We start from the raw sequence: 13,151 nt of genomic DNA on the forward strand, positions 1-13,151 counted from the left end.
TTATGTTCTCTTTATTAGCATACATGTTTTCTCATTTGCTTATTTTTTATAATTCCTTATTTTTCATTGATATTCTGTATTTGACGAGTCCTTATAGTAATACCTTCCTTTAATTATTTAAACTTCAGCTTCTTCAGTGTTACTGGTTAGGGCAAAGGCTTGGATTACCGTGATATTGAATGGTTTGCCTTGGAAGCGAACAGAGATCATTCTGTTGTTTTTGAGATTGCATCCAAGTACTGCATTTTGGACTCTCTTGTTGACCATGATGGCCACTCCATTTCTTCTAAGGGATTCCTGCCCACAGTAGTAGATATAATGGTCATCTGAGTTAAATTCACCCATTCCAGTCCATTTGAGTTTGCTGATTCCTAGAATGTCGATGTTCAATCTTGCCATTTCCTGTTTGTCTACTTCCAATTTGCCTTGATTCATGGATCTAACATTCCAGCTTCCTATGCAATATTGGTCTTTACAGCATTAGACCTTGCTTCTGTCACCAGTCACATCCACAACTGGGTATTGTTTTTGCTTTGGCTCCGTCCCTTCATTCTTTCTGGAGTTATTTCTCTACTGATCTCCAGTAGCATATTGGGTACCTACCGACCTGGGGAGTTCCTCTTTCAGTATCATATCATTTTGCCTTTTCATACTGTTCATGGGGTTCTCAAGGCAAGAGTACTGAAGTGGTTTGCCATTCCCTTCTCCAGTGGACCACGTCTAGTCAGGACTATGGTTTTTCCAGTAGTCGTGTATGGATGTGAGAGTTGGACTGTGAAGAAAGCTGAGTGCCGAAGAATTGATCCTTTTGAACTCTGGTGTTGGAGAAGACTCTTGAGAGTCCCTTGGACTGCAAGGAGATCCAACCAGTCCATTCTAAAGGAGATCAGTCCTGGATGTTCATTGGAAGGACTGATGGTAAAGCTGAAACTCCAATACTTTGGTCACCTCATGCTAAGAGTTGACTCATTGGAAAAGACTCTGATGCTGGGAGGGATTGGGGGCAGGAGGAAAAGGGGACGACAGAGGATGAGATGGCTGGATGGCATCACCGACTCAATGGACATAAGTTTTAGTGAACTCTGGGAGCTGGTGATGGACAGGGAGGCCTGGCGTGCTGCAATTCATGGAGTCGCAGAGAGTCGGACACGACTGAGCGACTGAACTGAACTGAATTATTTAAACATGATTTTCTTTAGTTCTTTGAATATATTTATAATAGCTGCTTTGAACTCTTTGTCTGATGAATCCAACATCTGGACCCTCTCAAAGTCATGTGCAGTCTACCAGCGATGACTGGTTTTCACCTTGTTCTCTTTGCCTCTTTCCCTGATCTCCACATAAACTTTTGGCTGGTCTGCCTCTATAGCTGTTATACCTAGCTGTCAGCCTCCACTAACTGCTAACTGATTGCTCTATTGTTTTCACCAATATCCCAGGGCATGATCACAGTAAGTCAGATCTCTATAGACGCTAACAAGTTTGCTAAATTGCCAGCCTTTGAGACTTGGGCTTATTACCCTGAGGAATCTTCCTGCCTTTTTCTTTGTCTAGTTCCCTCCGTTAAACTTTTAGCTGGTTTGCAGTTTTGCATGTTACTACTGTCATGGAACTACCAGCTTTCTTTTAGTTATTCACTCCCAAGATCTCCATAGTTTTGGACGTTGCCCTTTATTTATTTTTTTTGCCGTCTCTACAGTGTTTTATTAGCCTCACGCCCATCATTTCAGTCAGTCCCACAGACCAAGCAGTCAGATCCAATGGTGTTGCTTGAAAACTTCCGTGTAGGGAGAAAAAAATTTTCTTTCCACTTTAAAAAAAAAATCTTTTTGCTTTCTGCACACTGACATAGAGGTAAAAGAAAATGACTGCAACTTAAATATGAAAGAACTCTTTACAATTAAATCCACAAGTTTACACATGTATCTCAATCACGTGTCAGTGAAAAATCACCAACTATTTCAAAACAGGAAAAATTATATGACAGAAGAAACAAAAAACTTGATAAAAAATATATCTCGGTATGAAAAGTACTGTGTCTTGGTGTCTTCACATCCTCCTCTTCTGCGTACTTATATACAACACATTGTTTCCTTGGATAAATGCATCCCCGTACGTATTCTTCAGCTGTCCATTTACATACTCCTCTGTCTGCTCCAAGACTATATTCATGTAGCCATCCAGGCAAGCCAGGACCCCTCGATAATCCACTCCCGAATTTAGCTTCACCACAACTGGTCGCCCAGTGATCTGCTTCAGGAAGTCACTGGGCGTTTGCTTCCACAGACTCATTGTAGCAATCCTGATCAGAAACCTCGCGGCCGGGATCCGAACCCTTACTCCGGTCACCCCACAAGCCCAGCCTCCGCCCGGACGTTGCCCTTTAAAATGAATATTCCCACAGTCTGTTCCAAGTAAAGTAATTCCATTAGGTGGAGGACAGAGCTTTCTGTTCTTAACTGTCTACCTTTTCCCCTGGGAGGACCCTCTACCTTGCCTTAGTGAAATTAGGGTCAGAGGCAAAGAGATCACTTCACTTTGAAGGGACACTGCTCTCAGAGTAGAGCACGTACTTTTAACTTGCCCCTTCTGGTAAAGAACCTCTGTTTTAGGAGTGCGATTGGGACTTAATACTTTTGGCTTACTACACTGGAAAAAGAGCTTTTCTGCCTTATACGTGGGCGCTGGTTGGGTGAAGGGACTCTTTTACTCTTCTTACGTGGGCCTGCCTGGCATAGCGTTTCTGCAGCATGGAGGTGGGGGAGTGGGGCAGGTGGGAGATGCCAGCAGCATTCCCCTCCAAGGGTGAAATTCATTCCTAGGCTGGAATGTGGGAGCTCCTGCAGCACCTGTTTGGTGTAGAACATTGGAGTTATCCTGAGTTGTGGGGTGTAATTGAAAGTGGTTTATGGCTCATATGTCATGGATACTTGCTGTTCTCACCTCTGTTTAATGTTTTCTTGAATAAATGTTCTTTTTTTTATTTGCTATGCGTCCTTGAGACAATTTTCAGAGACATTAAATGGTTGACTTTAAAAATTTTCTTTCTACCAGTTTAGTTCAGTCAATTCAGTCACTCAGTCATGTCCGACTCTTAGCGACCCCATGGACCGCAGCACACCAGGCTTGCCTGTCCATCAACAACTCCCAGAACTTGTTCAAACTCATGTCCATCGAGTTGGTGATGCCTTCTAACCATCTTATCCTCTGTTGTTTCCTTCTCTCACCTTCAGTCTTTCCTAGCATCAAGGTCTTTTCCAGTGAGTCAGTTCTTCACATCAGGTGGCCAAAGTATTGGAGTTTCAGCTTCAGCATCAGTCCGTCCTTCCAATGAATATTCGGGACTGATTTCCTTTAGGATGGACTGGTTGGATTTCCTTGCAGTCCAAGGGCCTCTCAAGAGTCTTCTCCAACACCACAGTTCAAAAGCATCAATTCTTTGGCCCTCAGCTTTCTTTATGGTCCAACTCTCACATCTTATACATGACTACTGGAAAAACCATAGCTTTGACTAGACGGACTTTTGTTGCCAAAGTAATGTTTTACTAGAGAAATGGTCCACCTAGCTCATCATGCCACTATTCTTGAAGTCTCACTCTCCCATGTTATCTTTCAGCTTTTTTGTTATGCTTTTCATATTTAGGTCTGTAATCATTAGGAAGTTGATTTTTTTCTGTGTGGTGTTGGATTGAAATAGTTTTCATTTTCCTATGACTGTCCTGATATCAGAGCACAATTTACTGAAAAGAATTGTTCTTTCACACTGTTTTCCTTTTTTTTGTAAGTCAAATGTCTATGCCCAGCAACAGGTCTGTGTCTAGGCTTTATATTCTATATTATGTTTGTCTTTTTTGTGTGTGTGCTGGTATCATGTTTTATTATTACTATAGTTTTATAATTAGGTTGATGGTCAATAAAATACTTTTGCTGCTTTTTGATAGGTGGAATTTTAAAGATATTTTTCCAACATTTCCATCTCAATTATTCAGTGAACTGCTAATCTAGAAAGTGATGTGAAGGGATTTTGCAGGTGTAATTAAAGTTACTAATCAACAGACCTTAAAATAGATTATTTTGGATTATTTGGTTGGGTCCTGTATAATCAGACAAGCCCTTAAAAATAGAAGAGTCAGAAGCAAAGAAGACAGAAGAGGGAAGCAAAAGAGAAGGGGCAGAAGGAGAGATCAGAGGGATTTACTCAGAAGCATTGAATAGGACTTAACCTGCTGTTACTGCCTTTGAAAGGCGGTGATCATGGGTCAGGGAGTGTAGGCAGTCTCTAGAAACTGAGGCCAAACCCCACTTGAGGGGTAGCAGGGGAATGGGGCCTCTGTCCTGCATCTGCTTGGCACTGATTGTTGTCAACCTGGACCATCCTAAACAAACCTGGAAATATATTCTCTCCTAGAGTGTCTGGACAGGGACACAGCTTGGCTGATACCTTGATTCATTCTTGTGAAACTCGAAGGAGAGAACCAGCTGAGCTGTGATGTGCCAAGATATCTGACCCATAGAACTTGGAGATAATAAATGGGTGCTTTAAGCTGATAAGTGTATAGTTAACTTGTTAGGACAGCAGTGGACACTTTATTTTAGATTTTCTTCAAAATTGCTTTGGCTGTTTTTGGCTAAGTTAAAAAATCAAACACCCATCTGTTGGGACTTTCATTGAGATAACACTGAATATATTGATTATATCTTTACAATAATGAGTGTTACAAAAGGCAATGCCAGAGAATGTTCAGAGAATGCCAGAGAATGTTCAGAAGTTATGTATGCATAACTTCTATGCCAAGTACATCATGCGAAATGCCAGGCTGGATGAATAACAAGCTGGAATCAAGATTGTTGTGAGAAATATCAGCAATCTCAGATATGCAGATGATACCACTCTAATGGCAGAAAGTGAAGAGGAATTAAAGAGCCTCTTGATTGAAGGTGAAAGAGGAGAGTGAAAAAGCTAGTTTAAAACTCTGTTCAAAAAACTAAGATCATGGCATCCAGTCCCATCATTCATGGCAAATAGATGGGGGAAAATGTGGAAACAGTGTCAAGTTTTATTTTCTTGGGTGCCAAAATCACTGCAGATGTGACTGCAGCCATGAAATTAAAACAACACTTACTCCTTGGTGAAAAGCAATGACAAACCTAGATAGTGTATTAAAAAGCAGAGACCTCAATTTGACAGCCAAAGTTCGTATAGTCAAAGCTAGGGTTTTTCTAGTAGTCATGTACAGATATGAGCATTGGACCATAAAGAAGACTGAGCACTAAAGAATCGATGCTTTAGAATTGTGCTGGAGAAGACTCTTGAGAGTCACTTGGACAGCATGGAGATCAAACCAGTCAATCCTAAAGGAAATCAGTCCTGAGTATTGATTGGAAGGACTGATGCTAAAGCTCCTGTACTTTGGCCACCTCGTGTGAAAAGCTGACTCATTCCACTTTGATGCTGGAAAAAGTGCAGGCAAGAGAAGTGGGTGGCAGAGGTTGAGATGGTTAGATAAGCATCACTGATTCAATGGACATGAGTTTGAGCAAACTCCAGGAGATAGTGAAGGACAGGGAAGCCTAGTGTGCTGCAGTCCATGGGGTTTCAAACAGTGGGACACAGGTTAGTGACTGAACAAAATAATTTATGCCTGTAGTGTATTCCTGCCATCTTAATAATGTTTTATAGTTTTCTCTGTAATAAACTTGTATAATTATTGTTGCATTTCTAGGTATTTTTACTTTTTGATGTTATTGTAAATAAGATACCTATTTTAGTTTTATTATTCTTTGTTTATTGATGATATGTGGAAATTCAGTTAATTTTTGCATTTGACTTGATAACGACCAACTTTGGTTATAATTCTGATAATTTATCTTAGCTAGATTTGTTTTCTATAAACATATGGCCTATGAATGATAATTTCATTTCATCTTTTCCAATCCTTATATGTATTTGTTTTTTACAGCCTTGTGGTGACTACGACTTCTAGTACGGTGTTGAATAGATTGGTTATTATGGGAATACTTGTATTGTTACTAATTTTAGAAGTAGGGGGGAGAATTTTTCAGTATTTCACAATTTATTATATGGGTATTTTGGATCTGCCCTTTTTCAGATCAAGGAAATTCCTTTCTATTACTAGTTACTAGTTTTTTGTTGTTGTTGTTTGTTTAAATCACAAATGGATATTAAATTTTATCAGATGCTTTTTCTGCATCTTTTTGGACAATCTAATTTTTTTCCAGGTTTTTTTTTTTTTTAATGTGATGGATATTATTTTATTGCTCTTGAAGTGTTAAACCAACCTTGTTTTCCTGGACTAAACCCAATGTAGTTTTGAGCTCTTATTTTTCTACAAATTAATTTACTGATCTTTGTTTAGTATTTTTCACCTATGTTCATGAATGAGATAGGTCTATTACTTCTTACAGATTTGTTCTCTAGATTTTGGAACAGCTCATGGGAGCTGTATTTCCCAATTTGGGGCATTTTGATAACAGGTTGTGTCTTTCATGTGCTAAAAATAAATTTTACTGACTATAAGACACCTTATACTTTCCTACCTTGATTATCTGGAATATGTTACTCTGTTTTCTTGTGGCATAAACTATTGCCTTTGAAAATTAGATGTTGGCCTTCTGGGCTGAATTCTTAAGTGTACATGGTGCTCTTTCAGTAAGCAGTTTTATTTTTTTTAACTTTTAAGAAAGCTTTCTTGAATTGTGGTTTTTACTATTTATTCTGGTATGGTAGTGCTCTTTAAAGACTTGTTTTCTGAATGTTGGATCCCTGTTACCTCATTAAGTAGTTGCTTTGTCTTATCTTTTTAATCTCTTCATTTCTTTTGATTTCAGAAATGTTGCTCCTTTTTCTTATTTCCTTAAAGCATTATCTTTTTTCTTGGATTCATTCAGGCTTAATTTTCATTTCTGAAAATGTTAGGTTTTATATCAAGGTAACATTGGCTTTATAAAAATGAGTTGGGAAGTACCTTTTCTTTTACCATTTTCTCAAGTAATTTATATAAGAAGGGTGTTAGAGCATCATTAAAATACTTGGTAGAATTCACTGAAGCATCCTAGACTTGGAATTTTCTCTGTGAAATTTTAAGTAGATGGCTTCAGTTTCTATAATGTCATAATGCTCTTTAGAATTTTAATTTTCACATCAGTTTTGGTAAATTGTGTCTTCTAGGAATCCCTTCATTTTATGTAAAATTTCAAATGTGTCTGCATAAAATTGTAAATAATACTCTCGTGATCTTTCTTTGTCTAGAGTCTATTGTGATGTCTTTTTCATTCCAGATGGTCACTGTCTGTGTCTTGTCTGTCTTCTTGATCCATCTTACCAGTTTATGCCTTTACGTGGAACCGTCTTTTAGTTTGTTCACTGGGCTATGGTTTATTCAGAAGTATCTTGCTTAATCTTTAAACATGAGGTATTTCTAAATGTTTTTTTCTTACTAATTTCTATCAACTCCATCATAGTAAGAAGTAAATCTATAAGATTTCAATTTTTAAAAATTTGAGACTTAACTTTATGGCAGAGATATAGTCTGTCTTGGTAAATATTCCTTATATAGGGCTAAGATTTTTTTTTTTATTGGCTGTGGTTACTAGATGCCATGTAATATGTGTATCAGTTATATCCAGTTTGTTGCTTTTTAAAATGGTTATCATTACTTTTTGAATTTGCTCTTATTCAGAGAAAAGTTTGTTAAAATGTCCAGAAAACAATTGTAGCTTTGTCTGTTTCTCTGTATAGTTTCTGTCATTTGCTTTATATATTTCAAATATGTTACATAGGTGCTTAGAAATTAAGCATTTTTGTTTCTACCTGCTAAAACAAACCTTTTATTAACAGGAAATGTCTGATAACAATAATAATGCATATTTCCTAATAGAGTACTTTATTAAGGGGTTTCCCTGGTGGGTCAGTGGTAACAAATCCGCCTGCCAATGCAGGAGACATGGGTTCGATCCCTGGGTTGGTAAGATCCACTGGAGAAGGACATGGGAACCCAGTCCAGTATTCTTGCCTAGGAAATCCTATGGCTAGAGGAACCTGCTGTGCTACAGTCCATGGAGTCACAAAAAAGTCGTATATGACTTGGCGACTAAACAACAGTCTAGTGTTGTGACAGATAATGTTAGCTTCAGGTCTTAAATGTTTGCATGGTATATCTTTTTCTATCCTATTATTTGCGACTTTTGGTTATAGAAATTGTAAGTCTCTTGTAAGTAGCATAAGTTCTTTTTAAAAAATGGGCTTGACCATGTTTATGTTTTAATTGGAACATTTAGTAAGTTTACATTCATTATACTTACTGATATACTTGAGTTTAAATAGATATTTCTAATAAGTGATTTCTAGTTATACTGTTTCTTTGAACTTTCTTTCATTCTCCTTTTCTGCCTTTGGATGATGATGATGATGATGATGATGATGATGATGATGATGATGAATATTTTGTCACTGTGAGATATTACTTCCTTGACCAAGGATCAGAGTCAAGCTCCATGCATTGGGAGGGCAAAGTTATCTCCCACAATTGGCTTAATAATATCCTAATCTGTTTTTCTTTGTTTGTTTATTGGTTGGCTGATTCTTGGTGGTTTTATGTATTTAAGTGGTTGTCCTAGAAATTGAAAATGCTTTCTTGATTTGTTAAAGTATTATATGTCTCAGTACATTTTCTTCTTCATCAGCATAGCAACTTCAGAAGATATTAACTGTGCCCTTCCCTCTCGTGGACTATATGCTGTTTACCGCTCTGTAGTTTAGTTCCATGTACGCTTTTGAGCACCCAAAAGATATTAGTGTTTTATATAGTTACGTTGAGTTTTTATTTTCTTTGTGTTTACTTTTTTTTTTTTTTTTTAGCTGAATTGATTTTCTGTTTTCCTAAAGAATACTCTTATAATTTTGGAGTCTGTCTGGTGAGGAATTGTTTGGGATTGCTTCTCTGATAATGTCTTTTTTCCATGTTGATTCTTGAAAGTGTTTTTGTTTGTTGTTTTTTTGGCTGGACATGGGGAATCTAGGTAGGGAGTTAGTTGGTTTGGCCAAAAAGTTTGTTTGGTGTTTGCTGTACGATGGTTCTAGTAGCAATTTTGTTAGATTGTGTTGTAACAGCTGTCCTATCAGTGCTCATTTTTTAAAAAAGCCTTATCAGAATTGGTGAATTTTTGTATAGCCTTTTTAGTATTGAAGATGGAAGAAAGACAACATTTTTGGCATGTTGTGCTTTATATTTAAAGAAAACTGAAAATGCAACACTGAAAAAAAGATTTATGTAGTGTGTGGAGAAGGTGCTATGACTGATGGAGCACATCAAAAGTGGTTTGCAAACTTTTGTGCTAGAGATTTCTTGCTTGATGATGCGCCTCCATTGAGTAGACCAGTTGAAGTTGATAGTGATCAAATTGGGACATTAATTGAGAACAGTCAACGTTATACCATGCTGGAATAGCCAACAGACTCAAAACATTCAAATCAACCAACCATTGAAAATCATTTGCACCAGCTTGGTTATGTTAATCCCTTTGATGTTTGGGTTCCACATAAGTTAAGGGGGTGCAGGAACGGGAACCTCCTTGACCATATTTGTGCTTATGATTCTCAACTTAAACATAACGAAAATGTTCTGGTTTTAAAACAAATTGTGACAGATGCTGAAAGTGTAAGCTGTACAAAAATGTGGAATGGAAGAGATCGTGGGGCAAGCAAAATGAATCTCCACCAACCACAGTGAAGACTGGTCGTGAACGTGGTGTTGTGTATGTGGTAGGATTGGAAGGGAGGACTCTGTTATGAGCTCCTTCAGGAAAACCAAATGTTTAATTCCAACAAGTACTGCTCCCAATTAGGCAAACTGAAAGCAGCACTCAACAGAAAGTGTCTGGAATTAGTCAACAGAAAATGCATAACCTTCTATCAGAGTAACACAAGATGAGGAGCAGACAAAATCTGTTACAGGCTGACTGAGAAGTTCTGATTCATCCACCATATTTACCAGATATTGCACCTTTGGATGTTCATTTATTTTGGTCTGTATAGAATTTTCTTAATGGAAGATTGTAAAAGGCACATGAAACAGTTCTTTGCTCAAAAGATAAAAAGTTTTGGGAAGATGAATTATTAAGTTGCCTCAAAAATGGCAGAAGGTAGCAGAACAAAACAGTGAATGTTGTTAAATATGTTGTTCAATAAAGTTCTTGGTGAAAGTGAAAAATATGTCTTTTATTTTTACTTAAAAACCTAAAGGAGCTTTTTGGCTACCCCAATATTTTCATTTAGCACGTTGAGTGTTACACCATTGAGACCTGGTTTCCATTGTTTGTGTTCAGAGATCAACTGTCAGTCCTGTTGTTGCTGCTTTGATGGAATCCTGCTTGTAGTGTCTTTGCCCCTCAGGTTTTGGGGGGTTTATCACTGCAGATGGTGACTGCAGCCATGAAAGTAAAAGATGCTTACTCCTTGGAAGGAAAGTTATGACCAACCTAGATAGCATATTCAAAAGCAGAGACATTACTTTGCCAACAAAGGTCCGTCTAGTCAAGGCTATGGTTTTTCCAGTGGTCATGTATGGATGTGAGAGTTGGACTGTGAAGAAGGCTGAGTGCCGAAGAATTGATGCTTTTGAACTGTGGTGTTGGAGAAGACTCTTGAGAGTCCCTTGGACTGCAAGGAGATCCAACCAGTCCATTCTGAAGGAGATCAGTCCTGGATGTTCATTGGAAGGACTGATGGTAAAACTGAAACTCCAATATTTTGATCACCTCATGCTAAGAGTTGACTCATTGGAAAAGACTCTGATTGGGGGCAGGAGGAGAAGGGGACGACAGAGGATGAGATGGCTGGATGGCATCACTGACTCAATGGACGTGAGTCTGAGTGAACTCCAGGAGTTGGTGATGGACAGGGAGGCCTGGTGTGCTGCGATTCATGGGGTTGCAAAGAGTCGACACGACTGAGTGACTGATCTGATCTGATCTGATTTTTGGTTTTCAAGCAGTTTTACTGGGATATATCTAGGTACACTCTCCCTTGTTCTCCTTGGTGTTTGTATGACTTCTTAGGTCTGTGACTTGGGACTGCACTATCAGTGCCACTAGCCATGTGTGGCTGTTTATTTAATTATCATTAGTTGAACTGATTATCAGTAGTTAAACGTTAACAATTAGTTAAAAATCCATTTATTCACATTTCAGGTTCTCAGTAGCCACATGCGGTTATTGGCTGCCTTATTGGCAGGTGGATGACATATCCATCGTTGCTGAAAGTTTTCTTGAACAGCACTGTTGAGGGGCTTTCTAAAGTTTTGTAAAATTCTCATCCCATATCACTTCCCATAGTGTTCCTGTCCTGTTGTCTTCTCTTCTTTTGGGACTCCAGTTTACATGTGTTAGACCTTCTTATCTTGCATCCTCTGTTTCTTATGCCCTTTCCTGTATTTTCATCATCATATTCTTGTGTGTGTTTTTAAAATTGTATTTCTGAGCTATTTCCTAGTTCATTAATTCTCTAAAGCTATATCTAATATGCATCAAGCTTGTCAACTGAGTTGGTTTAGGTTCTTTTGCTTGTTAGTTCTAGGAGCCAGTTTGGTTTTCTTTCTAGTTTCAGGCTCTCTGCCAGAGTTCTCAGTCTTACTCTTCAGCACAGTTATTTAAAACTCTGTGTCTGATAACTTAATTATCTAGATCCCTTTGGGTCATGCTTCATTTGCTTTTCAGTTATGTTATTTTTTTGGGTTTCTCTCTCTTTTTTTTAAATTGGCAACTATAGAACTATTTTGGGGCCTTTTAATAGAATGATAGCAATCTTCTGTGACAGAGAATTTATAAGTCATTTAATTTTGGCAAAAATATAGGGGCATTATAAATCTCAGGTTTCTTGATCTACTTTTAAGGATTAAGATTAGAAGCTGAACTTCATTTAATCCCAGTCATTCTTGCTCCAAGATTGGGATACCAGTTCAAAGTTTGGAGGTGCTCTGCATTTCATTTTTTCTCTGGCTAGCTCAGTGATAGGACTTTCCTGATGGCTCAGTGGTAAAGAATCTGCCTGACTGTGCAGAAGATGTGAGTTTGATCCCGGGGTCAGAAAAATCTCCTGGAGAAGAAACAGCAACCCACTCCACTGTTCTTGCCTGGGAAACCCCATGGACAGAGGAGCCTGGTAAGGCTGCAGTCCATGGAGTCAGAAAGAGTTGGACATGACTTAGTGACTAAACAACAACAAGCTCAATGATGCTGGCAGAGTTTTGTTTAGATTCTCAGCATCTAAGTCACTAATTTTGGAATCAACAGATGCCTCCAGAGGCAGGAAAGCCTATATACCAAATCTCTCTGGAATGTCGTTTCCTGAATTTTGGACTGATGTTCTTTACTGCCTTATGTCTATAAGCAGACTTTTCTTTTTAAAATTTAGTCCAGTTTTTCAGGTTTCCTCAGTCAGAAGATTGGTGTGATGTACCTAATCATGACTAGAAACAGAAAGTTCTCTTTTTCTATAATTTTTTAAGTTTAATGTTTATTACAGTGTACTTGATTTACAGTGTTGTGTTAGTTTCTGCTGTAAAATGAAGTGAATTAGTTATATCCACTCTTCTAGATTTTAGTCCTGTGTTGGTCATTACAGAGTTTTGAGTAGAGACTTCCTGTGCTATATGGTAGGTTCTTATTAGTTATCTGTTTTATTGTGGTTTAGAAGGTAAAGAGTTTGCCTGCAGTGTGGGTACCCAGCTTCAATCCCTGTGTTGGGAAGATCCCCTGGAGAAGGAAATGGCAGCCCACTCCAGTATTCTTGCCTGGAGAATCCCATGGACGAAGGAGCCTAGCAGGCTATAGTCCATGGGGTTGCAAAAAGTCAGATGTGACTGAGCGACTTCACTTTGACTTTTCTTTTTTTGTGTATAGTGGTGTGTATATGTCAGTCCAATCTCCCAGTGTATCCTTCTTACCGCTCTTTTCACCCTTGAACGGTTCTATGAAGACCTACAAGACCTTTTAGAACTAACACCCAAAAAAGATGTCCTTTTCATTATAGGGGACTGGAATGCAAAAGTAGGAAGTCAAGAAACACCTGGAGTAACAGGCAAATTTGGCCTTGGAATACAGAATGAAGCAGAGCAAAGACTAATAGAGTTTTG

At 38.3% G+C, this 13,151-nt stretch overlaps 1 protein-coding gene and 1 pseudogene across 3 annotated transcripts in view; one reads left to right on the plus strand and one right to left on the minus strand.

Annotated features, from left to right (window-relative positions):
* Positions 1 to 13,151, plus strand: part of TLK1 (tousled like kinase 1) — a 249,020-nt gene that overhangs the window by 88,868 nt on the left and 147,001 nt on the right. The window lies entirely within an intron of this gene.
* Positions 1,683 to 2,365, minus strand: LOC109566540 (U6 snRNA-associated Sm-like protein LSm6 pseudogene; annotated as a pseudogene).

The sequence above is a fragment of the Bos indicus genome, chromosome 2 (genome assembly GCF_029378745.1).
Source record: "Bos indicus isolate NIAB-ARS_2022 breed Sahiwal x Tharparkar chromosome 2, NIAB-ARS_B.indTharparkar_mat_pri_1.0, whole genome shotgun sequence".
Classification (NCBI taxonomy): domain Eukaryota; kingdom Metazoa; phylum Chordata; class Mammalia; order Artiodactyla; family Bovidae; genus Bos; species Bos indicus.